The following is a 27,806-nucleotide window of genomic DNA, read 5'->3' as shown; positions in this document are numbered from 1 at the left end:
ACAGGGAAACAAAGCTTGAGCAGGGTATAAAGGGTATTCATGCAAGGGCAGCCAGCTCTAGGTCTAAGAACCCAAGCAATAAGAAGGATGTCCCTATAATAGGGCTGCCTGAGCTGGGTATCAAAGATTAAGCAGGAAGTAGAGTGTGCCCAGGAGAAGGCAGTGGCACCCCACTCCAGCCCTCTTGCCTGGAAAATCCCATGGACAGAGGAGCTTGGTGGGCCGCAGTCCATGGGGTCGCTAAGAGTCGGACACGACTGAGCGACTTCACTTTCACTTTTCACTTTCATGCACTGGAGAAGGAAATGGCAACCCACTCCAGTGTTCTTGCCTGGAGAATCCCAGGGACGGGGGAGCCTGGTGGGCTGCCGTTCTATGGGGTCGCACCGAGTCGGATACGACTGAAGTGACTTAGCAGCAGCAGCAGCAGAATGTGCCCATGAAGGGAGTGTGGAAGACCAACATGGGAATTAGAAATTTAAGCAGGGTGAGGAGGGCATTCATGTGAGGCCTTCAAGCCTGAGCAGGATGAAGAAGACATTCCCATGGATGGGCAGCCCAGCATAAGATGTTGGAGTCCCAGTGGAGTAAACAAGATATTCATGATTTCTATGTAGAGGATCATGTCATCTGCAAATAGTCAGAGTTTTACTTCTTCTTTTCCAATTTGGATTCCTTTTATTTCCTTTTCTGCTCTGATTGCTGTGGCCAAAACTTCCAAAACTATGTTGAATAGTAGTGGTGAAAGTGGGCACCCTTGTCTTGTTCCTGACTTTAGAGGAAATGCTTTCAATTTTTCACCATTGAGGATAATGTTTGCTGTGGGTTTGTCATATATAGCTTTTATTATGTTGAGGTATGTTCCTTCTAGTCCTGCTTTCTGGAGAGTTTTGATCATAAATGGATGTTGAATTTTGTCAAAGGCTTTCTCTGCATCTATTGAGATAATCATATGGTTTTTATTTTTCAATTTGTTAATGTGGTGTATTACATTGATTGATTTGTGGATATTGAAGAATCCTTGCATCCCTGGGATAAAGCCCACTTGGTCATGGTGTATGATCTTTTTAATGTGTTGTTGGATTCTGATTGCTAGAATCTTGTTAAGAATTTTTGCATCTATGTTCATCAGTGATATTGGCCTGTAGTTTTCTTTTTTTGTGGGATCTTTGTCAGGTTTTGGTATTAGGGTGATGGTGGCCTCATAGAATGAATTTGGAAGTTTACCTTCCTCTGCAATTTTCTGGAAGAGTTTGAGCAGGATAGGTGTTAGCTCTTCTCTAAATTTTTGGTAGAATTCAGCTGTGAAGCCGTCTGGACCTGACCTTTTGTTTGCTGGAAGATTTTTGATTACAGTTTCAATTTCCGTGCTTGTGATGGGTCTGTTAAGATTTTCTATTTCTTCCTGGTCGAGTTTTGGAAATTTGTACTTTTCTCCAAAGAAGACATACAGATGGCTAACAAACACATGAAAAGATGCTCAACATCACTCATTATCAGAGAAATGCTAATCAAAACCACTATGAGGTACCATTTCACACCAGTCAGAATGGCTGCGATCCAAAAGTCTACAAGCAATAAATGCTGGAGAGGGTGTGGAGAAAAGGGAACCCTCTTACACTGTTGGTGGGAATGCAAACTAGTACAGCCACTATGGACAACAGTGTGGAGATTCCTCAAAAAACTGGAAATAGAACTGCCTTATGATCCAGCAATCCCACTGCTGGGAATACACACTGAGGAAACCAGAAGGGAAAGAGACACGTGTACCCCAGTGTTCATCGCAGCACTGTTTATAATAGCCAGGACATGGAAGCAACCTAGATGCCCATCAGCAGATGAATGGATAAAAAAGCTGTGGTACATATCCACAATGGAGTAATACTCAGCCATTAAAAAGAATACATTTGAATCAGTTCTAATGAGGTGGATGAAACTGGAACCTATTATACAGAGTGAAGTAAGCCAGAAAGAAAAACACCAATACAGTATACTAACGCATATATATGGAATTTAGAAAGATGGCAACAATAACCCTGTGTACGAGACAGCAAAAGAGACACTGATGTATAGATCAGTCTTATGGACTCTGTGGGAGAGGGAGAGGGTGGGGAGAACTGGGAGAATGACATTGAAACATGTATAATATCATGTATGAAATGAGTTGCCAGTCCAGGTTCGATGCACGATACTGCTAAGTCACTTCAGTCATGTCTGACTCTGTGCGGCCCCAGAGACGGCAGCCCACCAGCCTCCCCCGTCCCTGGGATTCTCCAGGCAAGAACACTGGAGTGGGTTGCCATTTCCTTCTCCAATGCATGAAAGTGAAAAGTTAAAGTGAAGTCGCTCAGTCGTGTCCAACTCCTAGCGACCCCATGGACTGCAGCCTACCAGGCTCCTCCGTCCATGGGATTTTCCAGGCAAGAGTACTGGAGTAGGGTGACATCGCCTTCTCTGATCAGGGTCTGTAAGTATACATATATTCCCAAGCTCTGTCTTCTAAAAGATTCTGTAAGAAGCATGACCCCAAAAGCATACTCATGGAAAATAAGCTTAGCTAGTATCCAGATCCTGGTTTCTAAATACTCTTTTCTACTGAAAGTAGTTAGGGCTTCTTTGAGAAATAGCTGTTATCAGGACTGGGATATGAAAAGTACAAGATTAGCCTGATATATATATTGTTTTGCTAAAGTAAGGAAGTACTCAAATAACTAAGGAGACATGTCAAAAGGATACAGAAACTATCTTGACCAGGCTCTCACTAAGCAACATGAGCATGAAAATAAGCAATGGAAGTTCCCTGGCAGTCCAATGGTTAGTACTCAGTGCTTTCACTGCCATGTCCTGGGTTCAATTCCTGGTTGGGGAACTAATCCTGTAAGCCATACAGCATGACCAAAAAAGACAGTAATAATAGTAACAGATTAAAATCGAATGAAAACATAAAAGTCCATACTGACATAAAATAGTAATGAATAAACTGGAAGTATGATGAGGAATGAAATATTTATACAGTTTCAAAGTACAACTTCACAAAACATTTACTGATTACAAAGGAGAAATGGGGTAACTTTAGAGAAGTCTGACAGATACCATCTTAATCAAGTGACCAAAGTGAGTATCATCAGTAATGATACAAATCAAAATTGTATGCCACCCTAGGATGCAGAAAGAATATATCATTATTTCTGTGGTATTTGTACCAAAGATGCATTATTTGAATGCAATCATCAGGAACATTCCACAAATAAGTGATCTGTAATCTTCAAAAGTATCAGAACTGTGGCAAGTCCAGGAAAGACCAATGAACTTGTCTGACACCTTATATTCCACACTCATTGGCTCAGTATTTTTAGCTATGCCATCTCATGTTTACTAACACCTTCAACCTGACAGAACAATTAATTTAAACATGCATTCATCATATATTTAGCTCCTGTACTGGACTAAGGACACAACCTAAGAGGAAATCACTCAAGAAATTCACAGTTGAAAGAAAATAAAATTAGTCAAGTTTAAAAATAATGCAATATGCTACAAATGGGAGAAAATATTTGCAAATGATGTGACAGACAAGGGCTTACCCTCCAAAATATATAAACAGCCCATACAATTTAACAACAAAAACCAAACAACCCAACTGAAAAATGGGCAGAAGACTTTAACAGACATTTCTCCAAAGAAGACATACACATGGCAGTAGGCACATGAAAAGATGCTCAACATCACTAATTATTACTGTTGGTGGGAATGTAAGTTGGTATAGTGGCTATGGAAAACAGTATGGAGGTGTCTCAGAAAACTAAAATCAGAATTACCATATGTTCTGGCAATTCTACTCCTTGGACAAAACTGTAATTCAAAAAGACAGATGCATCCCTATCTTCAGAGCACCACTATTCACAATAGTCAAAACAGGGAAACAACCTAAATGTTCATCAACAGACAAATGGATAAAAAAAGATGTAGTCCATATATACTCCACTGTATACTACTGAGTAATAAAAAAGTAGAATAATGCCATTTGCAGCAACATGAATGCAACTAGAGATTATCATACTAAGTGAAGTCAAAATGAGAAAGTCAAATACCATACAGTATCACATATGTGGAATCTAAAACATGCAACAAATCAAACTATCTATAAAACAGAAACAGACTTATAGAGAACAGATTTGTGTTTGCCAAGTTGGGGGGCGGGAGAGGAATGGACTGGGAGTTTGGGGTTGGTTGATGCAAAACTATTACATTCAGAATGGCTAAACAACAAGGCCCTAAAGTACAGCACAGCGAACTATATTCAGCAAGTATTAGTGTCGGTCACTCAGTCGTGTCCAACTCTTTGCCACCCCATGAACTGTAGCCCTAAAGGCTTCTCTGTCTGTGGGATTCTGCAAGCAAGAATACCCGAGAGGATTGCCATTCCCTACTATATTCAATATCCTGCAATAAACCATAATGGAAAAAAATATACAAAATAATGTATATATGTGTATGACTGAGTCACTTCGCTACACAGCACAGATTGGCACAACATTGTAAATCAACTATACTTCAAAAAAAAAATTCAATATGTGCTTTAATAGAAATATGGACTGTTACACAACTGGAGAAGAGGGAATCCTAAACACTGTCTATAAAGGTCAGAAAAGGGTGCCTGGGGTATGTGACACCTGAGGTCAACCTTGAACAATGAATTGGGTATTTGACAAATACATTTGTGAAGAAGGAAGAGAAACTGTAAAAGAAAACCTGAACAAGGAGAGTGTTTGCATTTTGCTTATTTCGGTTTTCAAGTAATTTAGTTAAATTAGAATACAGGAGTTACATGTAGAAGTAGCAAGAGATGAGTCTACTGAAGACATGCAGGGGTAAGATCATGAAAGGCCCTGTATAATCATTCTGAGCAATAAAGATTTTATCCCTCAGCACACAGGGAGCTTTTGAGCATTTCAAGAAAAGACATGATAAGCTCAGATTCATATTTGAGGATGATCACCTGCCCAGGATATGCAAAATAAGACTACATCCTAGAGGTGGAGAAGAGCTAAGTTTTTTACAATCCAAGTTCCAAAGAATAGCAAGAAGAGATAAGAAAGCCTTCTTCAGTGATCAATGCAAAGAAGTAGAGGAAAACAACAGAATGGGAAAGACTAGGGATCTCTTCAAGAAAATCAGAGATACCAAAGGAACATTTCATGCAAAGATGGGCTCAATAAAGGACAGAAATGGTAGGGACCTAACAGAAGCAGAAGATATTAAGAAGAGATGGCAAGAATACACAGAAGAACTGTTCAAAAAAGATCTTCATGACCCAGATAATCACGATGGTGTGATCACTCACTTAGAGCCAGACATCCTGGAATGTGAAGTCAAGTGGGCCTTAGAGAGCATCACTACGAACAAAGCTAGTGGAGGTGATGGAATTCCAGTTGAGCTATTCCAAATCCTGAAAGATGATAAAAGTGTAAAGCACTGTAAAAGTGCTGTACTCAATATGCCAGCAAATTTGGAAAACTCAGCAGTGGGCACAGGACTGGAAAAGGTCAGTTTTCATTCCAATCCCAAAGAAAGGCAATGCCAAAGAATGCTCAAACTACCGCACAATTGCACTCATCTCACACGCTAGTAAAGTAATGCTCAAAATTCTCCAAGCCAGGCTTCAGCAGTATGTGAACCGTGAACTTCCTGAGTTCAAGCTGGTTTTAGAAAAGGCAGAGGAACCAGAGATCAAATTGCCAACATCCGCTGGATCATGGAAAAAGCAAGAGTTCCAGAAAAGCATCTATTTCTGCTTTATTGACTATGCCAAAGCCTTTGACTGTGTGGATCACAATAAACTGTGGAAAATTCTGAAAGAGATGGGAATACCAGACCACCTGATCTGCCTCTTGAGAAATCTGTATGCAGGTCAGGAAGCGACACTTAGAACTGGACATGGAACAACAGACTAGTTCCAAATAGGAAAAGGAGTACGTCAAGGCTGTATACTGTCACCCTGCTTATTTAACTTATATGCAAAGTACATCATGAGAAACACTGGACTGGAAGAAACACAAGCTGGAATCAAGATTGCCGGGAGAAATATCAATAACCTCAGATATGCAGATGACACCACCCTTATGGCAGAAAGTGAAGAGGAACTCAAAAGCCTCCTGATGAAAGTGAAAGTGGAGAGTGAAAAAGTTGGCTTAAAGCTCAACATTCAGAAAACGAAGATCATGGCATCCGGTCCCATCACTTCATGGGAAGTAGATGGGGAAACAGTGGAAACAGTGTCAGACTTTGTTTTTCTGGGCTCCAAAATCACTACAGATGGTGACTGCAGCCATGAAATTAAAAGACGCTTCCTCCTTGGAAGGAAAGTTATGACCAACCTAGATATCATATTCAAAAGCAGAGACATTACTTTGCCAAAAAAGGTCCGTCTAGTCAAGGCTATTGTTTTTCCTGTGGTCATGTATGGATATGAGAGTTGGACTGTGAAGAAGGCTGAGCGCCGAAGAACTGATGCTTTTGAACTGTGGTGTTGGAGAAGACTCTGGAGAGTCCCTTGGACTGCAAGGAGATCCAACCAGTCCATTCTGAAGGAGATCAGCCCTGGATGTTCTTTGGAAGGAATGATGCTAAAGCTGAAACTCCAGTACTTTGGCCACCTCATGCGAAGAGTTGACTCATTGGAAAAGACTCTGAGGCTGGGAGGGATTGGGGGCAAGAGGAGAAGCGGACGACAGACGATGAGATGGCTGGATGGCATCAATGACTCGATGGACGTGAGTCTCAGTGAACTCCGGGAGTTGGTGATGGACAGGAGGCCTGGTGTGCTGCGATTCATGGGGTCGCAAAGAGTCGGACACGACTGAGCGACTGATCCGATCTGATCTGAAGTAAGAAATAATGAGGTCCTGAACCAAGGCAGTGAGAATGGCAAATAGAACACAAATTTAAACATGTTCAGGAAAGTGATTAACTAACTGAACTGGATGACTGGAGAGGGAGAGACAGAAATAGTTCCAGGCAGCACATAGAAATTCTGGCACAAAAAATTAATGTAAGGTGGTACAGTGTCCCATGATAAGAGAGTTTAGGAGTAAGAGTAAAACTGGAAAGTCAACAAATTAAGTTTTAAATGATGAGGCTGAGTACCTAGTGAATGTATAAACAGGAGAGGGATCTACAATTGATACTGGGTACATGACTGCTTTATTTTTCACTTTAATACACATCTTGTGCTAGAACTGGGGCAGAAAATTGTTAAAGTTATTGCTTGCTTTTGAAAATACAGATGTGTATGAAAGAAAGTAAATTTGCCCATGATCTCACCATCTAAAACATAATATATTTATGTTTTCTTTCCCTGTTTTTCTATACATATTTTTAAAAAGTTGAATAATGTACATAAACTTAGTATCAAACTTTTCATTGAACATAACATTAATTTCTCATGTGTAGTGTAACTCTGACACCTTCATATTGTTATATATCATCCTTATGCCTATTTTCTCTCTCTCCAACTACTTGAAAACTCAAGGACAGAAACTATGATATGTCTTCTTTGAATGACTAAAGTTTAGTGGTACTATACACACAATGGGAGTTCAATGTTTGCTGATGAGGTTATCAAAATACTAAAGAATGTTACTGGGTAATAATTTTTAGTTATGAAATAAACTTCATGAAAATTTCTAATTTTCGTATTATTTCAGAAACATTGCTAATATATAAAAGAAGTAATAAATGACATATCAGCAGTGACAACATTGTACTGCTATAGAATGAAGCACTGTTGAATAAATATTCTCATTCATTTATTCATTCACTCAACAAATAACTACTAAATGCCTAATGTAAGCCAAGCACTCTCTTGGTTCCTGGAGATAAACCAGCTACAAAACAGACAATCTGTGTCACGGACCTTTCACTCAAGCTTAAATTTTGGTGATGGCTTGCTTGCTAAAAAGATAAGGAGGCTCCAGTGTTTCATAATTTTCTGTCCTTACTAAACTCACATTAACTGTGTGTGAAAGTTGCTCAGTTGTGTCCGACTCTTTGCAACCCCATGGACTATACAGTCCATGGACTTCTCCAGATCAGAATACTGGAGTGGGTAGCCTATTCTTTCTCCAGGGGATCTTCCCAATCCAGGAATTGAACCAGGGTCTCCTGTACAGCAGGCGGATTCTTCACCAACTGAGCTACCAGGGAAGCAAAATAAGTTCATTTCTGGAATATAAGCAGTAGAAGCATCTCAACCAAAAGAGTCAGACACGACTGACTAAACATAGTGCATATAATATGTATACACACTTGCAATTTAGCTTACTGTTTCCAAAACCAACACTGAATAGAAACCTGTTCCATTGCTTAACAGTTAACCATCTTAAATAGTCATATATTTAATAAACTAAAATAACCATGGACTTATCAATGTATATAATAATCAATGAAAATGAAATAGAGCATTATTTTATGCATATTTGGTTTTGAACTTGAAAAGACAGTTAATAAATGATAATCTGCTCATTCATTCATAAAGCACATTATTTAACTGTTCATTATGTGCTAGGCACAATAATAAAATAAATAAAATAGAGTTCTTAAATTCAATGTTATTTCTAATTGCATGGACTTTGGATTACAAGGTACCTCAGGAGTTTATCTTCTAAAAGAAGAAAAACATAATTTTATCACCACTAATTTATTTTGTGTATGTAAGTGTAGACACTAAAGTGACCTGTATCTGTTTTCAAACATTTACAGTCCAGTGAAGTAAACTGCATGGAATCATCAATAATTAAATCCATTCTGCTGTTAAATAATTAATGTTTATAGTTTTTACCTTTTACAAAAATAATGCCATAAACATTCTTATATGTGCATATATATACTTCCATTGGATATATATATAGGTTGAAATCGCTGAGTCAGAAGGTATGGTTCATCAAGTCTTTTACCCATTTTTATATTTGGTTGCTGTTTTTTAAAAATATTAATTTGTAGGAGTTCACTATATATTCTAGATGCAAATCCTATGTTAAATGTACATGCTGTAAATATCTTCTCCCACATAATGGTTTGCCTTTCCACCTCCATAAAGTTACCTTTAATAAACAAGAGTTCTTAATTTTAATCAAGTTCAATATATGAATCTTTTCATTTATGTTTAGTGATTTTTACATACTGTTTAAGAAATATTTGCATACCCCAAGAACATGAAGATATTCTGTTTTCTTCTGGAAGTCTTTGTGCTTTATCTTCCATATTTATATCTATGATCCATCTGGAATTGGTTTCATTATATTATTGAACTCAAAGTTCATTGTTTTTCACGTTGATATTCAAATGACTCATCAAAGAACATTTGCTTAATACTCCAGAAAGAACTATCTTGGAGGCATTCATTTTCAGAAAGATGAAGTAGACATATTTTTCACTATTCCTTCCAATAAGCTCAGCTAAAAATCTTGAACACTACATACATTTAAAAGGAAAAAAAAAACACCAAAACTAAGAAGATTGAAAGGTGAGATAAAAAGAAAGTAGGCCAGCCAAGGATGGTGGGACCTACAAAATTTCTTGCTGACGTCTATGGGGTCACACAGAGTCGGACACGACTGAAGTGACTTAGCAGCAGCAGCAGCATACCAGACTGAGTACTGGGGAGGCCAATAATCTGGTAACACCAATGGGCACAAGTTAAAAAAGCCACAAGTTATTTTAAAAGCAGTTTCAATTTATTGATATTTCTTGTTACATTTTGTAATTTTCTGCCTCTTTCCATGACTGGTAGTTTTTGATAAAAATAAAGCAAACTTTTAGAACCATGGTAATGATTTTTGACTTGATGCCAAACATTGAGAATTTCATTTTGTGTCCTTATATTTTCATATTCCTATAAATATTCTTGAGCTTTACTTTGGGTTATGGTTAAGTTACTAGGGAACAGTTTGATCCTTTTAGTTCTTGCTCATAAAGTTTTGTTAGCCGTGACCAGATCATGTTTGGTCCAGTATTACTACCGAGGCAAGATCCTTCTTAACACTACTCATGAGTAAAATGGTATTCTACAGATTCCCTGCTCCTCTGGTGGTTAAGAATCCACCTGCCAATACTGGAGACATGGGTTCAATCTCTGATCAGGAAAGATTCCAAATGCCGAGGGACAACTAAGCCCTTGCATAGCAACTACTGAGCCTTCATGCTGCAATTAATGCAGCTCACGCACCTAGAGCCCATGATCTGCAACAAGAGAAGCCACTACACTAAGTGCCCGTGTACCACAACTAGAGAGAAGCCCCTGCCTGCTGCAACTAGAAAAAAACCCTCATGCAGCAATGAAGACCCAGTGCAGCCATAAATAAATAAATAAAACTTAAAGAAAGTATTCTGCTCTTGCTGCTGCAAACAGGCATCATATCCAGCCCTTAGTGAGATCTGAGCACTGTTTCCTCTCATCCTTTTAGGCAGTTCTTTCCTCAGTCGTGGGTGGTTTTCCACCTGCATGTAATGATCACCACTTAGCTGAATAGTCAAAGCACACCCTCTGCAGATCTCTAGAATTCTCTGGCTCCATTTCCCTCCTTTCTAATATTCTGCCCCTGAGAACTCTAGCTATTTTGGCTTTCCCAGACTCCTAGTTCTACCTCCTCAACTCAGAGACTACTGGACTCTATTTGTACTTCCCCTTTCACACCAAAGCCTGGAACTTTCTCCAGGGAGTGAAGAACTTGCCAGGGCTCTTCTTGCGTTTTTTTTTTTTTTTTCTTCTTCAAGGATCACTTTCCTTCACTGCCTGATGTTAAATGTAAAGAGAACCACTGTCTCATATTTATCTGGCTTTTTAGTTTCTTCAGGAAAGAGAGTAAGTAAATCTGGTCCCTGTGTTTAGCCTCATCTTGGCTAAACACAGAAGTCATTATAATTTTAACCCATAACAGACTGGTTTCAAATAGGAAAAGGAGTACATCAAGGCTGTATATTGTCACCCTGCTTATTTAACTTATATGCAGAGTACATTACGAGAAAGGCTGGGCTGGAAAAAGCACAAGATGGAATCAAGATTACCGGGAGAAATATCAATAACCTCAGATATGCAGATGACACCACCCTTATGGCAGAAAGTGAAGAGGAACTCAAAAGCCTCTTGATGAAAGTGAAAGAGGAGAGTGAAGAAGTTGGCTTAAAGCTCAACATTTAGAAAACTAACATCATGGCATCTGGTCGCATTACTTCATGGGAAATAGATGGGGAAACAATTCAAAGTGTCAGACTTTATTTTTTTGGGCTCCAAAATCACTGCAGATGGTGACTGCAGCCATGAAATTAAAAGACGCTTACTCCTTGGAAGGAAAGTTATGACCCACCTAGATAGCATATTCAAAAGCAGAGACATTGCTTTGCCAACAAAGGTCCGTCTAGTCAAGGCTATGGTTTTTCTAGTGGTCATGTATGGATGTGAAAGTTGGACTGTGAAGAAAGCTGAGCACTGAAGAATTGATGCTTTTGAACTGTGGTGTTGGAGAAGACTCTTGAGAGTCCCTTGGACTGCAAGGAGATCCAACCAGTCCATCCTAAAGGAGATCAGCCCTGGGTGTCCACTGGAAGGACTGATGCTAAAGCTGAAACTCCAATACTTTGGCCACCTCATGCGAAGAGTTGATTCATTGGAAAAAGACTCTGATGCTGGGAGGGATTGGGGGCAGGAGGAGAAGGGGACCACCGACTTGATGGACATGAGTTTGAGTAAACTCTGGGAGTTGGTGATGGACAGGGAGGCCTGGCGTGCTGCGATTCACGGGGTCGCAAAGAGTAGGACACAACTGAGCGACTGAACTGAACTGAGTATGTTTACTCAGAAAGAACTTAGAATATCATCATGTTCTACTTGTGACAGTAAAGTGAAAGTGACAGTCACTCAGTTGTGTCCAACTCTTTGCGACCCCATGGACTATACAGTCCATGGAATTCTCCAGGCCAGAATACTGGACTGTGTAGCCTTTCCCTTCTCCAGGGGATGTTCCCAATCCAGGGATCGAACACGGCTCTCCCGCATCGCAGGCGGATTCTTTACCAGCTGAACCACCAGGGATTTAAAGAACTATTTTAGGTTATTCAATTAAATATCTGATAAATACTATAATGTGCCACATGTAAAAAATACTGGGTTAAGTCCTTCAAGGTTTTAAAAAAATGAGAACCATGTAAAATTACAAAAATACTCTGTACATAAAGACCCATACAAATGTACTCTTTGTATTCTATGCACAAAGGAATATGTAAAAGAAAATAAAGACACAGTAGGTTATGCCCCCTAAAAACAGAATATCTGGACTTCCCTGGTGGTCCAGTGGTTAAGAATCCACCTGCCAATGCAGAGGACATGGTTCAATCCCTGGTCGGGAAGATTCCACATGCCGTGGGGCAACTAAGCCCGTGCACCACAACTACTGAGGTCCAAGCACCCTAGAGCCCATGCTCCACAAGAGAAGCCACTGCAATGAGAAGCTCAAGCACAACCAGAGAATAGCCCCCACTCACTGCAACTAGAGAAGGCCTGCGCACAGCAACTAAGACCCTGAGGAGCCCTAAATAGATCGTAGGCCAAGGTCTTGAATAATCAATAACATAGACTTTTAAGTCAGATCTAGTAAAATAGGCAGCACAAACCTATCATAAGACCAGTCTATAGCAATAAGCAATTATCAGACTCAGATATCTTCTAAAACCTAGTTGTGATTGTTCATAGCAGCAAGAGTGAAAACTGGGCTATTAAAATGTATAATTATGTGACACTATAATTATAAAATAATAGCACCAATACTTGTTGAATGAATATTTATATGAGTGCCTAATTTATGACCATGTACCATTATCTCTCCTCCTTTCTCTTTCCCTCCACACTCTCAAGATACAATGATTTTCAATACTTTAGCCATGCACTCCCTTATTTTATTTCTTTGCAAATGCTATTGTTTCTTCCTGAAATACTGACTTTTCCCACAGCCCCTTTCTACTGTTATTTCTTCCCCCAAAGCTTTTCCTAACCACTCTAGTCTTAGTTAGGTATCCTTTCTCTGTATTTCCTCTACCAGAACACTCACCACCCACTGTTTCACAATTACCAGTTTACCTCTGTGTAGTTCTTATTAAACTACATTATGTCATGAGGACAGTGGACATGACCATCTCATTCATACTGTCTTGTCAGCAACAGTGCCTGGCACAAACAGGCATTTATTTGATGAATGAACAAGAAAACAGAAGCTGTGGGAATACATAAGAATGCTGACAAACCAGATAATGAATGAAGAGGCAGAAGGGTCAGAGTGATGGAAAAAAAAGCTAGGAAAAAAAACTAGAGAAAGAGTCAGAGGATAGCTTGGAGAAAGTGTCAAAAAGAACAGGCTTGGAAGCTGATGCCCCAAAATGAAAATGCCTCATTTAGTTCGAATAAGAAAAACTGGAAAGAATATATGTATTTGATGTGACAAAAGATATTTCTTGATACCTTTACCAAGGAAGTATCAAGGGAGTGATGGGGATAGAAGCCAAAAGGAAAAGAGTTGACGGCCAAATGGAAGTGAGGAAATAAATGCAGTGTAAGCAGAAATATAGACTACTATTTCACAAAGTCCCTGCAAGGAGATAAAAAAGAATACTTAAGGAGACAGGGCCAAATAATGGGTTTCTGTTATTTTATTGTGTGGAAGAAGAAATATGTATGCTTGACAGTATAAGGAAAACAGCCAGTAACGAGGAACAGTTTGAAGATCCAAGAGAGAACATACAGAAGAGATTTAATTAAATCACCACCACCATATCTGACAACTGTGAAGTCACAACTGAATTTCCAAAAGAATGCTTGTGTGCTAATAGAGAGTTATGGGACAATTAGATGGTAAAGTTGAAATTAGTGTTTCAATGAATATAATAAAACAGTTTTCTAGGGCATTGTTATAGAATTATACTACTATAAGGAGTTTGCTTTCTAACTTTAACTATAATTTCTTTTAGAATTGTATTATTATGTGCCGCAGCAATTCCAGAGAAATTGTAGTTAAACAGTTTGACAACTACTACTATGAAGAAACAAAAAACATAATAAAAAATAATGAAAAACAAGAGATTGCCATGCCCTCCTCCAGGGGACCTTCCCAACCCAGGGATTGAACCTAGGTCTCCCACATTGCAGGTGATTCTTTACCATCTCAGTCACCAGGGAAGCCCATGAATATTGGAGTGGGCAGCCTATCCCTTCTCCAGGGCCTCTTCCCTACTCTGGAATCAAACCAGGGCCTCCTGCATTGCAGGTGGATTCTTTACCAGCTGAGTTACTAGGGAAGCCCATGAAGGAAAAAAAAACCATAATAGTAAATAATGAAAAACAAGAGTTGAAAACTATTAAAGCAAAGGAGTACGTTGCAGAGTCAAGTCCCGGGGATTTGAGGGTGCCTTAGCATTTCTTCTACTAACGTGAAAGAAAAATAGAAAAAGAAGAAGACCCAAAAAATTGTTGAGATAAAGAAGCAAAAAGTTGCTTTTTCATGAAGATGGCATGGAAAGTGAAGAAGGAAGCCTTTGCCCCTCCCTGCCAAATGGCACCCCACTCCAGTACTCTTGCCTGGAAAATCCCATGGACGGAGGAGCCTGGTAGGCTGCAGTCCATGGGGTCGCTAGGAGTAGGACGCAACTGAGCGACTTCCCTTTCACTTTTCACTTTCATGAACTGGAGAAGGAAATGGCAACCCACTCCAGTGTTCTTGCCTGGAGAATCCCAGGAACAGGGGAGCCTGGTAGGGTGCCGTCTTTGGGGTCGCACAGAGTCGGACACGACTGAAGCGACTTAGCAGCAGCAGCAGACAAAGCCAAAGCTAGGGCTTTGAAGGCAAAGAAAGCAATGGTGAAAGGCATCCACAGCCACTGCTGCTGCTGCTGCTAAGTCACTTCAGTCGTGTCCAACTCTGTGCGATCCCATAGACGGCAGCCTACCAGGCTCCCCCGTCCCTGGGATTCTCCAGGCAAGAACACTGGAGTGGGTTGCCATTTCCTTCTCCAATGCATGAAAGTGAAAAGTGAAAGGGAAGTGGCTCAGTCATGTCCGACTCTTAGCGACTCCATGGACTGCAGCCTACCAGGCTCCTCCGTCCATGGGATTTTCCAGGCAAGAGTACTGGAGTGGGGTGATCCACAGCCACACACACACACACACAAAGATCCAGATGTCACCCACCCTCCAGCAACCCAAAACACTGTGGCTCAGGAGGCACCCCAAACATCTTCAGAAGAGCGACCCTAGGAGAAACAAACTTGACCACTAGGCTATCATCAAATTCCCCCTCCTCATTAAGTCAGCTATGAAGAAAACAGAAGACAACACAATGGTACTCATCGTGGATGTCAAGGCCAAAAAGCACCAAACTAAATAGGCTGTGAAGCAGCTCTATGACACTATTGTAGCTAAGGTCAACACCTTGATTAAGCTTGATGGAGAGAAGAAAGCCTATGTTTGAATGGCTCCTGACTATGATGCTTTGGGTGTTGCCAACAAAATTGAGATCATCTAAACTGAGTCCGGCTGGTTAATTCCAAATATAAAAGTTTTCACTATTAAAAAAGAGAGAGATAAAAAGCTGAGGGACTTTGGAGGGAGCACTTCAAAGTGCTCAAAGATAATTCAATTATTTCTTTTAGGCAGTGGCTGTGTGGAGAAGGAAATGGCAATCCACTCCAGTATTCTTGCCTGGAGAATCCCAGGAACAGAGGAGCCTGGTGGGCTGCTGTCTATGGGGTTGCACAGAGTTGGACACGACTGAAGCGACTTAGCAGCAGCAGCAGCACTGGCTGTGCTCTAGAAGTAGATGCTTAAGAGGCATGTAAGAAATCCTGTATCTATTAATGTTTAAAGGGCCAATTATATACAGGAATTAGGGATTAAAACTCAAGGTATGAAACTTCTAATACTAGAGGTTGTCAATATTATTATTAAACAAAAATACATGAATTTTCATTTGACTTCAATCAGAAATCAGTATCAAGAGACATTATACATAGCAGATGGTTATTAGGTATTTCCAATATTATTGTAATCATTTTTGCATGAAGTGGGGTAGGGAGGAAGGAGAAAACCACAAGGTTACACAGAAATGTATAAAAGCAGTATGATCCTTGTGTCAGGATACCATACTGTTTACAATAAATAAGAGGTAAGTAGCACTTCATAATGCAAGAGCAAAGGTAGTGAGAACTGGGCTTTCATTACAGCTCTATCTATTTTCTGACTTTAGGTAAGTTACTCATCATAGTAAGCCTTGACTGCCTCATTTATAATATGACAGTAAGCTTAAAATATAACATCTATTTATCTTGTAGAGTTGTGAGCATTAGCAATAATGTATACAACACACCTAAAACAAACTGTCCAGCATAATGTAGGCATACAATGACTATTATGCTGACAAATAATTAACTCAACCAGAAGTAATTTACTGTGAGCCAAGGATACAAAAATTAAATAAGACTAAAAGGTCCCTGTCCCTAAGGAATTTTTCTGTAATGAGAGAAACAGGAAAACAAGAAATCATTTTTAACAATTCAAAGTGGGACGAATGCTATGAAGAGGTCAAATAAGAATCTGTAATAAAGAACAAAGTGGAAACTACTATAAGAGAAGATAGTCAGGGAAGGCCTCTCTGAAAGGTTCCTGGGTATAAGTGAATCAGCAACTCAAAAAGAGCAGAAAGAGAAGTAAAATCATCTGAGGAAACAACATGTACAGAAGTCAGGAAAAGACGTGGCTTGTTTGAGTAACCAAAAGGTGCACAGTCTGGCAAAAGCAGAATAACCAAGAGAATGTGCTTCCTAGCATGAGATAAGGCAGGGATGGTAGAGGGCAGCTCTTTCAGGACCTTGGCATCTTTGATAAGGTCAATACAGTGTTTGTTAAATGGATGGATAAATGAACAGAAGTATGAAACAGAATTTAAACTTCATACAAACAACACAAGGCAGAAATACCTAATGATGTGGCCAGCACCTTTAAAAAAACAAAAATAAAAACAAGGAAGTACTACTTATTCAAATTAGTTCATTTTTTAGGGAAGCGAAACAAAGTAAAAATACAGAAATAATTACTATCCTCCTAGTAAAGCTAAAAATACAAATGTGAGGGTAAACAAGAGCTAAACACACACTAACAACACAGTACTACAGCTGTTTCCTCAACCTAAAATCTCCCAATCTAAAATGTGCCAGAAGTTTACATGTGAACTGGTTATAATCTATGGCTATCTCTACCCTAAGTCTATAAACTTTGTTATAAAGGGAGCCACAGCTGCTAAAATTACATGTATTCATTGAGGGATTACCAGGAACCATTGAGTTATGGAGATACTAATTGGAGCTCATAACACAAATAAAAGTCATAATTTCTGCCTTCAAATGGGTATGCAATGAGGAGGTTGTTATGGATATGAGACATTCCCCAAGCATTATTTTTTTCATTCCAAAGGCAATCAAGTGAATATTCATGACCATTTTAAAATTACTAATTTCACTTTGAAATGCACAGCTTTTCTTTCTGCAGGTCTTGCACTTTCTACATATCTGGAGGGCAAAAGTGTTCTGTCTGGCCTGCACAGTGTTCTAAAGCATTCTGAATTAGTAGTCAACATTTAATAATGGGATTTTACATAATCCAGATTTCTGGCTTCTCTTGACAAATCACAAGACCTGGCAACATTAAGTATATATTCCCACAAGGAAAACTTTTAGTGTGACTTCCAGTTACTGAAAGTACCACCCAGCCAATTTCACTGTTTTACATTACACCGAGTCCTGTAGGCATCTGAGTTTTCAATCTCTACAATAGGAGTTTTATGACTGAGATTTTCTTGTGAAAAATGAAAGGAGGAAAAAACAAAAGATGAATCTTTCCTGAAGAAACTTTTCAAGAGCTTAAAGACTAAAATGGTGATCTCAACTTTCTTGATCATATGGATGATTTTGATCCCTCTCCAGAGGCAAATTTAATGAGAAGGAAACTGTGTATGATAGTCAAGGGCTGGGAAGTACCTGATCTTCCAGAGTTGTGAAATAAAGATGCAGTACCAAAACACTTCATATTTTTTTAAAAAAGGTATAGACTTTTCCAGAACTTAATAATCTGATTTTTAGAGTTTATTTAGTCTACTTTTTTATTTTATAGATATAGAAACTGTATCTCTATAGGTCATAGATACCTAAACTTCATCTATATAGGGCCAAAGGTTAAGAATTTGCCCCAAATCAGATAGCTGACAGCTATATCAGAATTAGAAAGCAGTCTCAAAACCAATAGTTCATTTTTAACATTTACCAAGCACCTAAATATTTATAAGGCTCCATGCAAGATAGTGACTTCCTTGGTGGCTCAAACAGTAAAGCGTCTGTCTAAATGCGGGAGACCCGGGTTCTATCCCTGGGTCGGGAAAATCCCCTGGAGAAGGAAATGGCAACCCACTCCAGTACTCTTGCCTGGAAAATCCCATGGGCGGAGGAGCCTGGTAGGCTGCAGTCATGGGGTCGCAGAGTCGGACACGACTGAGCGACTTCATTTCACTTCATGCAAGATAATAAAGACATAAACATGTACAACAGTACTTTTTAATATATTGCTTTTTCACTTTCTTTTTTGTTAATATTTTTATAGAATTTTAAAGAACCCCTAAAGGCTACTTTCAAAAAAAACCAATAAAAAAACCTACTTCCTATGCCCTGAAGAATAGAAAGCTGGTATTCAAACAAATACATGTATGTGCATATTCATAGCATGTGACTAGCAGCACTACTCACAAGAGATAAAAGGTAGAAACAACCTGCACGTCCATCAGGAAATAAATGGATAGGACTTCCCTGATGGCTCAGTGCTAAAGAATCCACCTGCCAATGCAGGAGGAGACAAGGGTTCAATCCCTGATCCCGGAAGATCTCACATGCCACAGAGGAACTAAGCCCACAAACCACAACTATTTGGAGTCTGTGCTCTAGAGCCCAGAAGCTGCAACTACTGAGCCCACCTGCACTAGAGCCTGTGCTCTGCAGCAAGAGAAGCCACGGACACGAGAAGCCCATGTACTGCGACCGGAGAGTAGCCCTTACTCGCCACAACTAGAGAAAAGTCTGCTCAGCAATGAGGACCCAGCACAGCCAAAAATAAATAAAATTTTTTTAAAAATATATGAATGTATACCTGTGGCGGATTCATTTTGATATTTGGCAAAACTAATACAATTTTGTAAAGTTTAAAAATAAAATAAAATTTAAAATATATATATATGAATGGACAAAATACATTGTGGTATCCATACAACGAAATAGTACTCATCCGTAAAAATGAATGAAGTACTAATAGATGCTACAAGGTGGACATATCTTGAAAACACACAAAGTGAAAGAAGTCAGACACAGAAGGTCACATGTTGTATGCTTCCACTTATGTAAAGTGACCAGAAGGACAAATCCATAGAGAAAGAATATAGACTGGTGGTTACCAGCGGCTAGGGAGAGGGAGAGGTAGGGAACAACTGTTTAATGAGTACAAGGTTTCTTCTGGGGGTGGTAAAAAATATTTTTGAGCTAGATATAGAGACAGCGGTTGCCTAATACTGTGAATTGCTCACTTTAAAATGGTTAATTCATGTGAGTTTCATCAATAAAGACATTTTAAAGAACAATTTCTTATCTGACCACCTAATACAAAGTAACTGCTCTTCCTATTAGGACAAAACAAAAACAAAACAAAAAGTCCCACATCCATGTAACCACCTATTAGGTACCCAAATGCAGCGCTAAATGTTTTAAATATAAATTATCCCAGCAAATCTCACACAACAACTAGGACAGATAAATTTACCATAGGGAAAGGGAGAGGCAGTTTCATTACCAAATGAATACCTCTTGAATGCCAGTTATACTGCTTGCTACAAGGTACCCCTGAACAAGTTACTTTTAGCTTGTTTTCTGAACTGTAAAATAGATGAGCTACGATGTTACCTATCCTTCAGAGGGTCCTTCTAAAGACTAAATGAGATGATTCAAGAATTTAATGACCCAGCTTCTTTGAAAGAATTAATTTTAGCTATTGTTATTATATAATTAAATGATCATTAATATAATGTAACTAATTTCATTAATTACTATTAATATTATTGGAAATCTATAACTGGTAGGTCTCTCAATCACCAAAAACTGCTCGTATATAACAGTACTGACAAGTAAACTGTTCAAATCTCAAGTTCTTTGATTTAGAATGTATGCACAAGAACAGACAATCCTGAAATTATACACATCACAGAAGCAGACCTTAATAGAGAAATATGTTCTAAGCTCTGTATAAATGAAAAACATGAAGAGGACTTAGAGGGCTGAAATAAATGCAAACACTGAAAATTAAAATCTGTGAGGAAAAATTTAAAAGATGGTATAATAAAAGTTTCATTTAGTTACAACATTCTAATACATGAAGCTTCCTGTTTTAACATTTTGTTAAATTATAAAACTGATAAAAGAGACATCATTATAGAAAACTGGGATTATTTTTTAAGTATAAAGGAGAAAATAAAGCCACTTCAAATCCCATTTCTCAGAGATAACCATTTTAACAATTTAATCTATTTCCTACTAGACTCTTTAATAAAATTGGGATCATAATTTTATATTTTCCTTAACATTCATCATGGACATTTTCTTTGATCAATAAGTATTCTTTGAATACATGATTTATAGTCATAGATTTAGTTTCATGAACATTTACTAGACAAAAGATAATGAAGATTTCTTTACCTTTCCTAACAGAAAAGGAAAGGTAAACATTAAATTGTTTTTAATTTAATTAAAAATTAAATTGCATTAAATTGCATTGTTATTGCATTTAAATAACATTAAATTGCATCTGGAAGGATTTTAATTAGCTAAATTTAAAAAAAGTATTTATTCTTAGTTATAAAATTTTTACAAGAAAAAAAGGTTTTATGCTTTAAATGCCTTTCATTCAACAAACTGGAAAGCTGAAGTTTTGAGTTCTACAACTACAGTTAGTAGCAGAACAAGGATTTGAATTGAAAGCCTTATTATAAGTATTTAACCAAATGCTTTTTATAATTTAACAAAATGTTAAAATAGAAAGCTTCATGTATTAGAATGTTGTAACTAAATGAAACTTACATCCTAAATTTCAGGATGACCTGGGTGTGGTTTTATCTAATTACAAGTGGGTAGTCTCCTTTCAGAGAAGGCAATGGCACCCCACTCCAGTACTCTTGCCTGGAAAATCCCATGGACGGAGGAGCCTGGTAGGCTGCAGTCCATGGGGTTGCTAGAGTCGGACACAACTGAGCGACTTCACTTTCACTTTTCACTTTCATGCACTGGAGGAGGAAATGGCAACCCACTCCAGTGTTCTTGCCTGGAGAATCCCAAGGACGGGGAAGCCTGGTGGGCTGCCGTCTCTGGGGTCGCACAGAGTCGGACATGACTGAAGCGACTTAGCAGCAGCAGCAGCAGCAGCAGTCTCCTTTAGTTACTCCATTCTCAAGATAAAGCTAAAAGATGCACCTCTGAAGGAAACCCCCTGAAATTTAATAATAGAACAAATTTTAAAATAAAAGATAAATTTAAGTGGGTAGACTAGAGCTCACCATAGAGAAAACACTACATAAGTATTAGCTAATAATAGCTAATAGCTCACAGAAAATAACCATACTAGTGCAGAAAAAAAAATTGCATGACGTGTTTAAAACAGTTAAAAACATAAAACATAGTGATGTTTGTAACAGTTAAAAAATAAAATAAAAGCCCATCAAAGATTAGTTGATTTAAGTATATTTTGTTATTACATTATGGAATACAGTCAGCCCTCTGTATCCCCAGGTTCTAAATCCTTGGATTCAACCAACAGCTACAGGCTGGCAATTATTTACATAGCACTTACATTGTATTAGATATTATTAAATAAACCTAGAGATGATTTCAAGTATACGGGAGGATGTGCATAGGTTATATGCAAATACTAGCCATTTTACACAAGGGCTACACATTTTGGTATCCCCGGAGGTCCAATCCAGGATTGAACCAATCCCTGGTGGATACTAAGGGACTAGCATTTGTAATAGTTATAATAGATCAATACATAATAATATCAGGAACCAGATAAGAAAACAGGATGTACTATATCTCATTTATGCAGAAATATAATAAGAACAAATAATCTAAAGTAGATGGGGCTTCCCTGGTAGCTCAGTGATATTAAAGAATTCACCTGCCAATGCAGGAGATGCGGGTTCAATCCCTGGTTCAGGAAGATCCCCTGGAGAAGGAAAGAGCAGCCCACTTCAGTATTCTTGCCTGAAATATCCCATGAAGAGAGGAGCCTGACAGGCTACAGTCCATGAGATCACAAAGAGTCAGGCACAACTTAGCAACTAAACAACAATACATGCAGAGAGTACAGAGAGAGATGTCTGAAAGAATAATTAACATATTAATGGTGGTCATATAGAGATACAACACACTTTCATGTAATTTGTTGTTTTATATCTTTCTATATTTTAAAAATTCAAGATAAATAAATATGTAAATATTCATTATATAGATTAAATATAAGGCAGTATCAACAGGGAAAAGAAATACAAAATGAAAAAGACCAATGGAGAATAACTTCAAGGAATAGATGGTTGTAGGTTGTGTCTTGAGAATTTCTTTATCCACCCCTTATTGCTTTTCTAACATATTCATTCTATTAATCTTGTACAATCCTCAATAACCCTAACCACTCATCGTCAATAACACTAACCATTCATCTTCCTGAACCACAGCATCTAAGTTTCAATGGAGAAAATAAAAACAAACAGATTAGTACCACTATGAATTCATGGTCTTCAAAGTAGCTCAAGAAGTCTTTTTTGTTTGTTTTTTGTTTTATTTTTTGGCCAAGCCACACGACTTGCAGGATCTTAGTTCCCCAACCAAGGATTAAAGCTACACCCTCAGCAGTGAAAGCATGGAGTTCTAACCACTGGACCACCAGAGAGTTCCCTCAGCTCTCCCATCTTAAAGTCACCAACTCATATCTATCATTCTTGGTAAATGAGTGTTCATTGCTCCACAAAGAAAACAGGCAGGCTATAAGACTCGAGTTCCCCACATACTTCCTTTCCCAGATACAAATTATCCTTACCTTTGTCCCTTTAGGTCCAAGAGAAGAACTAATCCTATGTACTAGATGCCTTTTTCCTTCCTTAGTCCTTCAAAAGTTTCTTCTATCAATAAATTCCTATTCTTTATCTTCAACTCCCTCATTCCACAAAATTCCTATTCCTATTGTATCTCTTTCTAGTTTCCAACTTCGCTTCCCTTTACAATCACGCTTAGTACAACAGTGGTCTTCACTAGCTGCCTCCACTTCCTCCCCTTACATTTATTACTCAACCTACTACTACTTGGCTTCTGTTCCCACTAGTCCATCAAAATTTCTGTCACCAATAAACTCCAATAAAACTGACTTATTTGCAACTTCTGACTCTATTACCGGTAACGCCTCTCCCCATTATCTTTTGTTTCTCTTCTTCCCTCTTTGATTCTTCTTTAGTCCACTAGTTTTTCCATTCCTCTTAAATATTTTGAGTGTTTTGCCCTGCGAAATGAATTTTCAACCTTCTTCTTTCTTATTTTCCTTTCTTGATGGTTAATTTCAATTTCAACCATAACTTCAATGATATTCATAAATTGATGACTATCAATGTTTGCCTCCAGTTCCAGATTGTTAGATATAAATACTGACTAGTATCTTCATTTGGATACTTATATAGACATTTCATCATTAGTATGTCTAAACCCAATCTCTTTATTTACTTCACCCTCCCATCAGTCTTTTACCATCTTGTTAAAAGAGAACTCCATTTTTTCAGCCTGCTCAGTTCAAAAATGTGGTCATCATCTTTCCCTTACTTTCTCTCATACCCTACACCTAATCTTTAAGCAATTCCTGTCCACTTTTCCTACAAAATATATCAAGAACTCTTACATTTCTTGCTACATGTACTACTACTATCCTGATCTAACTGTCTCACCTGGACTGTTATCTACATTGTACCCTGAATAATCCATTTAAAACAATCCATTTAATTCAAAGAAATAACTGGAAAATAAAAACACACACAAAACCTAATTCACATCACTCCTTAGCTCCCATGTCAAGTAAAACCTAAAGTCCTTATGTGATCTCAGTACCTTAACATCTCTCTCACTTTATCTCCTACAACTCTTCTCCTTATCCACTCTGCTCCAGCACACTAGCCTCCTAACTAGAGTTTCTTGAACATGCCAAGCACCTTCCCAGTCTCAAATCCTCTGAACTTAACCATTCTTCCATCTGGAAAATTCTTTCCCTAGATATTACCATAGCTGTACTCCCTCAGTTCCTTCAGGTCCATGTACAAATGAAGCACAACTTCTTTGAGGCACTCCTACTACCTTATTAAAATAGCACCCACTAGCCCAGTGTTCTTGCCTGGAGAATCCCAGGGACGGGGGAGCCTGATGGGCTGCCATCTATGGGGTCACACAGAGTTGGACACAACTGAAGAGACTTAGCAGCAGTAGCAGCATCATTTTATTGGCTTCCCTGCTCAGTTCAAAAATGTGGTCATCATCTTTCACTTTCCTTCTCTCATACCCTACACCTAATCTTTAAGCAATTCCTGTCCACTTTTCCTACAAAATATATCAAGACGGTATAAGCTCAGACGGTATGGCTCAGACGGTAAAGCATCTGCCTGCAATGCAGGAGACCATCTTTCCTAATGCTACTTAAGTTTTTTCACTCCGCGTCATTTTTTAATCGATGTAATTTATGCAACAAAGGTGTTCCCTTTTAAACTGTGCAGTTCAGTGGTTTGAGTTATATTCACAAAGTTTTAAAGTCATCACCACTACCTAATTCCAAAATACATTAATAACACGAAATGCTATATCCATTAGCAGGTCATTCCCCACTCCCTCATGCCGCAAATCTCTGGCAACCACTAATTTACTTTCTGTCTCTATGGATTTGTCTGATTTTACCCTCTAACATTTGATAATCATTTGTTCACTGTCTCTTTCCAACTACCAGAATATAAACTGGTGAGGGCAGGAACTTTGTTTTCTTTAATTCTGTGGCCCCAGCATCTAGATTAGTGCTTGGTATATAGGAGGTGCTCAATATCCCACAACCACCTTACTTCAACATACTCAGAATGAAACTCATCATCTTCTGCTTGGCTTTCCAGGACATACTAGTGGTAAAGAATCCACCTGCCAATGCAGGAGATGTAAGAGATCCCTTGGTTTGTTCCTTGGGTCAGAAGATCCCCTGGAGGAGGGCACGACAACCCACTCCAGTATTCTTGCCTGAAGAATCCCATGGATAGAGAAGCCTGTCAGGCTACAGTCCCTAGGGTCACAAAGAATCGGACACAACTGATGGGACTTAGCCTTACTTTTAGCATGAAATAATAATTTCTAAGCAGCACTTATCAAACTACACTAAAATTGTGTCTGCTCTATTATTAACAATGGTGAGTCTCTTTAAAGCACTCAGCACAAAATACATTGAATAAATGGATAAATGGCCACTTTCCCAAATACCTTAATATTCAGTGTATTAAAGACTAAAATTTGCTTAAAAATTAATAACTAAATACCATTATGGAAACAAATCGTAACTTCCACCCCTCCATTCCTACTTTCTCCCTAACATCTTCTCCAGACAACAAAGACTATTAATGTCTATCAAGGATAACGCTCACTTACTTATTCATTCTCAATTAACTTTGGGTCTAAAACCTAGTTTAGAATACACTGGAGGAAGATTAACCTACACATGCCAGAGTAGGGAAGCGAAGTAGAAATGGCTGTAGCCAGAGCTATCTCCAAGATTCACCAAGGTGAATAGTGCAGTTACCTGTTTTCAACTATCAGGATACTGTGACTTTTACTGTACAAAAAACCACAAGACATATGTAATAACTGTATAAAATGTCACTAGTTGACTATGATACTTCTGTCACATTTATTAAGCTTTCTATGATACTTGATGGTCTCTTTACTTCATCTGTGCTGCACTAATTCAGATTCTTAGCATATTCAGCCTTGGTTTACCACATCTTTCACTGTTACACCTTTTCTCTAGCTTATTCACCCCTTCCTCAATCTCTAGCTCTATGATCCAGCTGTACTGAATTTCTTTCAATTCTCCAACATACTCATCTCAATATTTTCCAATATGATATTCTCTCCTTCACCTAAAACATTCTTCCTCCAACAAAGTCCCTTCATTTTTACCTGATGAATTTTTATCATTTCAGAACTGAGTCTGGATTTCACCTTTTATCAAAAGCCCCTCTCTGATTCCCTGGCACACTGGCACCTTCTCATGTCCTACCTCATCAATCTGTATTTATTTCCTTTTTCAGAGCACCTAAACATACTATTTTTGATGGATTATTTGTTAGTCTGTTTCCCCAACCAGAAGGCAAGCTAAGTTAGGGTAGGAATAACATTTTTTTCTTTTACTATTATATCTGCAGTCAGTTGGTAAATACATGTTATTAGCCAAGATTACAGGGGAAAAAAAAGAACCGATCAGAAGTCAGAATACGTTTCAAAACCTAGCTCTTCTACTGATTAACAGTGCAATCTTAGGCAAGTCTCTCAATCATCTGGGGTTTTGGTTTTATTATCTGTAAGATGCGGATGATAACTATACCTCCCAGGTGCAAAAAGATTAAATGAAGTAATGTATATCAAAGCACTCTACAAAGCTGTGGGCAAAGTGTAACACAAGTGTAAGCTGTCTACTTGTCCATTCTCCAACAAGAGAAATAATCCTACTTGTTTATCATTACATTTTACATCGGTCTATTAAAGTTAAAAGAACTTTTCTTTAAAAGAAACCAGATTTGGAAGATATACTAGAAGCAGAATGGTTCCTATTCCATCTCTTAGCAGTTTCAACTAACAAGCAGATTTTTCTGAATCTGTTAGTCAAGTGCTAAAAGGTTAATGAACAACTAGGTAGAAAAGGATAAATTCAGCCCTCTAACAGCTACAGCTGAAAATAGCACCTGGGGGGAAAAGTTCTAACATAAAAACAGGTTAAAATACAAGTTTTTTTAATTAAAAAATGCTGATAATCTTATACTCTTACACTGTACCAAAAATGGCATCATTTCATATAATAATAAACTCAATTCAATTAATTTCCTCCTATTTCCTTTTTCTCATCCTATTCTACACACCTACCAGTTTTAGAATTATATTTATATCTGTATTCTCAAAATTACTTTGTTAAAAATATAACTGTGCTGAAATATTAGAGGTGAATTAAAGTTATTCTGATGGCAAATGCCATTTCGGTCTTCTCCATAGGTATTTCACTATAATATCTTCTAGAGAGACAGATAGATACAGAAACTTAGTAAAAATTAAAAAAAAAAACAAACTTGACCAATTAAAATAAAATTCTGACTATGATTTGTTGTTTAAGGACTTCCTTGGAGAAGGCAATGGCACCCCACTCCAGTACTCTTGCCTGGAAAATCCCATGGACGGAGGAGGCTGGTAGGCTGCAGTCCATGGGGTCGCAAAGAGTCGGACATGACTGAGCAACTTCACTTTCACGCACTGAAGGAGGAAATGGCAACCCACTCCAGTGTTCTTGCCTGGAGAATCCCAGGGACAGGGGAGCCTGGTGGGCTGCCGTCTATGGGGTTGCACAGAGTCGGACATGACTG

The 27,806-nt window shown here is 38.4% G+C and overlaps 1 protein-coding gene and 1 pseudogene across 6 annotated transcripts in view; one reads left to right on the top strand and one right to left on the bottom strand.

Moving 5' to 3' along the window:
- Positions 1-27,806, bottom strand: part of NFAT5 (nuclear factor of activated T cells 5) — a 115,650-nt gene that overhangs the window by 63,949 nt on the left and 23,895 nt on the right. The gene's annotated exons all lie outside the window — the stretch shown is intronic.
- On the top strand, positions 14,544-15,563 carry LOC129631672 (60S ribosomal protein L23a-like; annotated as a pseudogene).

This window comes from Bubalus kerabau, chromosome 17, assembly GCF_029407905.1.
Source record: "Bubalus kerabau isolate K-KA32 ecotype Philippines breed swamp buffalo chromosome 17, PCC_UOA_SB_1v2, whole genome shotgun sequence".
NCBI classification, from domain to species: Eukaryota; Metazoa; Chordata; class Mammalia; order Artiodactyla; family Bovidae; genus Bubalus; species Bubalus kerabau.
The sequence above is the reverse complement of the archived record's forward strand: the minus strand, read 5'-3'. Positions and strand labels throughout refer to the sequence as shown.